Below are 4,563 nucleotides of genomic sequence, written 5' to 3' on the forward strand. Positions count from 1 at the left end.
TCGCCCTGCTTTTTCCTGGCTGCCCCGGGATGGGGTGGGGATGGGGGTTGGGGGCTGGGCTCAGGAGGGCTTGATTCGTGTGTGTAGGCTGCTGCTGGCCCAGCCCCCCCCCTTCACCCCAGGGGAAAAAGTAGGGGCCCTGGAGCCGTGAATCTGTGGCCCCGTCTGTGGTGGCTTCTTGTTTTCGTTCTCTGGGTGGGGGCATGGAGGTTGGGCTGGAGCCCGGGACCTGGTATGCCAGGAGGGATGCGGGCTGCCCCGGGCCATGGTGCATGAGGGCTGGGACAGATGGACGGGGGGCTGGCTGACGGAGTGTGGGTGGCCAGGCCGGGCCTCCAGGTGGCTGATGTGTTCTGTTTCAGAACCAAGGCCTGGGCTGGCACCCAAAGGTCCCTGTGCTGCAGTCCTGGACCCGGGTGGGGCAGGATCCCAGTGCGCAGGGTCAGCAGCCGCTGGGGTGGGCCTGGGAGTGGGGAGTCGCTGGAGCCGGGCTCCAGGCTGTGATCGAGGGGCCCAGGCTTCTGACCCAGGACTTCCCGCTGGACCAGCTGTCTGGAGGCACCAGGAATGTGCCCACCTGGTGCCCCAGTGGGCGCTGGGAGTCGAGGCCAGGCCCGTCGAGGTTGGGCTCGTAGGCTGCCCCCCAGGAGTCCTGTGCTGGCATTTTCCTCCAACCTCCGGCCAGGCAGCCTCACCCTTCTGGCCGCCCACCTGGTAGGGAGGCTGTCCCTGCCCCCCCCTCCCACCATGGTCCTGCCCCTTTGAGCCTGGCTGACTTCTGGGGTTACCTTTGACCCCAGGGCCTCAGGAGAATGTGTCCCTGAGATGGATAGCAGGGGCAGGCCGGGAGGGCCCTGGAGGGCTGGGAGGGCCCGGGGCAGTTCCGATAAGCCCGCCCTCTCGCCCCCACATCGGTGCAGCAGGCAGGTCTGAGCAGGGCCGCAGCCTGTCATCTGCGCTTGGGGCCCAGCCAGGGCGGCTTCGGATCGCTACCTGAGGATGTGTTTTCTGCCTGAGTTGGCAGCCGTGGCGTGGGGGCAGGGAGGCCTCAGAGGAATGTGGCGGGCCAACACGTGTCCCTCGTGGCTTTTGGGCCCACTGGCCGGCCAGGCCTGGGATGGGACGGGGCAGGCCCTCGGCTCCCAGGGAGCCCTGGGTGCTGGGCTCTGGGTCTCAGGCAGGTCCCCTCTTCCTGCTCGCAGCTAGTTCCCCCCGATGTCCCAGGAGGGGCCGAGTGGCCGGGCCCAGGTGGGGGAGCACGGCCATGGGGCAGTGCGCATTGGGGCCCTCCTGTCTCCCCTCCCAGCACAGTGTGGCTGCCACCCCGGGCGTGGAGCGGGTGGTGATGCCAGCGCCCTGGTATTTCCGCTCAGCTGCAGCCGCTTCGCGGCCACGGGGCCTCCGCTTGCGGCGGGTCCCACTCTGTCCTGTGAGCCGGGGCACATCTGGCACCCAGGGCACCCCCGGGGGCGCGTTGCTGTGACTGCAGGAAGCGGAGGGTGTGCCTGGGCCCAGCCGAAGCCCCCCAGCCAGCGTGGACTTTCGGGGTCCCTGGGGTAGGAACATGAGGAGGGCCTTGGGGGGCTGGAGGTGGAACGTGGGCCCCCAAGGAATCCGGGGAGCCGCCCCCAGGGCCCCTGCCCGTCCCCCAGGCTGGTCCGGTGGCTGGGTGTCTGCTGGCTGCACCGTGGTTCCAGGTGGGCCTCAGGCTCAGCTCCCGAGAGGCTGGGCCGGGGCCGGGATGTGGGAGGTGGAGGCAACCTAGGTGTGGGGACGCCCCTGCTCTCCTGACCCCACCCCACAGGTGCCCCTCCTCCACTGGCCTCCCAGAGGTCGGGGCCACCCGTTGCCCAGAGCTGGGCTGTGGCTGGCAGGTGGAGGCGGTGTGTCCATGTGTGTGTCCATGTGTGTGCGCATGTGTGTGCACAGGCTCTCCGGGTCTGGCAGGGCCGATGGGTGGTGGACTCAGAGGCGTTGGCTGATGGAGGTACAGGGTGGCAGCCAGGGCCCCACGGAGTGGGAGTGAGAGGGCTGTCTGCTGCCTGGCTGGAGGCTGTGCCCGCCCACCTGGGTGCGGCTGCGGGTCGCTTGTGGCAGGCAAAACTGAGAGGTAGGGACTGCCGAGGTGGGCATAGGCCCCCTACGTGTTATAGGGGGGCCTGGGGCTGACCCTGTTTCTGGCAGCGCAGCCAACCTGAGACCCTCAGACACAGCAGCTTCGGGGACCCCCAGCCCTGCTCCCGGCCGGCCTAGTCTCCTTCCCTCCCCTTCTGGCTGCCCAGCAAGAGGCCGGAGTCCCTAGGGGGCCATCGCGGGCCCAGGGGTGTGTGTGGGGGGGGGCCTGTCAGAGCCACGTGCCCCAAATGGGAGGTCGGGGGGATGTGGCCCAGGGGCCGGCCACACGGCATTGGTTATCCAGGGGCTTGGCAGCTGCACGAGCCCCCAGCCCACTGGCCAGGCCGAGGCCTGCGCCCCGCACCTGTGCTGCCCTCGGTGGAGGCAGCATCCTCCTCCCTGTGCTCCCTGCCCGCCAGGGAGCTGGGGCTGGGGCTGGGGCTGGTGGAGCCCTGGCTCGGTCCTCGCCCCACTCCACCCCACTCCCCTCCTGGGGCCTGTGTCCCCCGGGCCCCTGCTTCCCTCCTACGCCTTCCCACCAGGAGTCCTGCTGGGGTGGGGCTTGGCCAAGTGGGGCCACCGGGTGGGCTTGGTCCCTTGCCCTGAGGGTTGGGGAGCCAGGCTGCAGCGGACAGGGCGGAGGTCCCTGCAGTGTTGAGGCCGGGGCTTCTTGGGAGGGACTGTGGCTCTCAGGAACCGTCTCAGGCTCTGGGGGCAGATTGGGTCAGTAAGAGGGTTCTTGGGGAGCCAGGTCAGGGCCTGAGGCGGAAGATGGTGGTGGGGAGACAAGTATCTCTAATCCCCAGGCCCAAGCCAGAGTCCTCACCCCCAGACTTCCCCATCTCCAAGGTCCCAGGTGAGCCAGGGTCCTCATCGCTCAGATCCTAGGTGAGCAGGGTATCCATCCTGAAAACTCAGGTGAGCCAGGTCCCCATCCTCCTCCCCAGGTGAGCTCAGTCCCCATCCTCCTCCCCAGGTGAGCTCGGTCCCCATCCTCCTCCCCAGGTGAGCTCGGTCCCCATCCTCCTCCCCAGGAGAGCTCGGACCCCATCCTCCTCCCCAGGTGAGCCCGGTCCCCATCCTCCTCCCCAGGTGAGCTCGGTCCCCATCCTCCTCCCCAGGAGAGCTCGGACCCCATCCTCCTCCCCAGGTGAGCCCGGTCCCCATCCTCCTCCCCAGGTGAGCTCGGTCCCCATCCTCCTCCCCAGGAGAGCTCGGACCCCATCCTCCTCCCCAGGTGAGCCCGGTCCCCATCCTCCTCCCCAGGTGAGCTCGGTCCCCATCCTCCTCCCCAGGAGAGCTCGGACCCCATCCTCCTCCCCAGGTGAGCCCGGTCCCCATCCTCCTCCCCAGGTGAGCTCGGTCCCCATCCTCCTCCCCAGGAGAGCTCGGACCCCATCCTCCTCCCCAGGTGAGCCCGGTCCCCATCCTCCTCCCCAGGTGAGCTCGGTCCCCATCCTCCTCCCCAGGAGAGCTCGGACCCCATCCTCCTCCCCAGGTGAGCCCGGTCCCCATCCTCCTCCCCAGGTGAGCTCGGTCCCCATCCTCCTCCCCAGGAGAGCTCGGACCCCATCCTCCTCCCCAGGTGAGCCCGGTCCCCATCCTCCTCCCCAGGTGAGCTCGGTCCCCATCCTCCTCCCCAGGAGAGCTCGGACCCCATCCTCCTCCCCAGGTGAGCCCGGTCCCCATCCTCCTCCCCAGGTGAGCTCGGTCCCCATCCTCCTCCCCAGGAGAGCTCGGACCCCATCCTCCTCCCCAGGTGAGCCCGGTCCCCATCCTCCTCCCCAGGTGAGCTCGGTCCCCATCCTCCTCCCCAGGAGAGCTCGGACCCCATCCTCCTCCCCAGGTGAGCCCGGTCCCCATCCTCCTCCCCAGGTGAGCTCGGTCCCCATCCTCCTCCCCAGGAGAGCTCGGACCCCATCCTCCTCCCCAGGTGAGCCCGGTCCCCATCCTCCTCCCCAGGTGAGCTCGGTCCCCATCCTCCTCCCCAGGAGAGCTCGGACCCCATCCTCCTCCCCAGGTGAGCCCGGTCCCCATCCTCCTCCCCAGGTGAGCTCGGTCCCCATCCTCCTCCCCAGGAGAGCTCGGACCCCATCCTCCTCCCCAGGTGAGCCCGGTCCCCATCCTCCTCCCCAGGTGAGCTCGGTCCCCATCCTCCTCCCCAGGAGAGCTCGGACCCCATCCTCCTCCCCAGGTGAGCCCGGTCCCCATCCTCCTCCCCAGGTGAGCCGGGTGTGACTAGGATCAGCCAGTCTTGGCGGCAGCCGTCTCACAAGGCCCGTAGGCAGAGGTCCTGGGGGACCTGGGCTGCTGGCCCTCTTCACACAGGGCCCTGAGGGTGGGGTGGCTGGGACCCCGGCTGGTCTCTGGTATGGAGTGTGGGCCTGTGGTCCATCCCTCCTGCCATCTCCCAGGTCCCAGGCCTTGTGGGAGGCGCCCCCCCCTCCC

Source organism: Myotis brandtii, unplaced genomic scaffold (assembly GCF_000412655.1).
Source record: "Myotis brandtii unplaced genomic scaffold, ASM41265v1 scaffold1057, whole genome shotgun sequence".
NCBI lineage: Eukaryota > Metazoa > Chordata > Mammalia > Chiroptera > Vespertilionidae > Myotis > Myotis brandtii.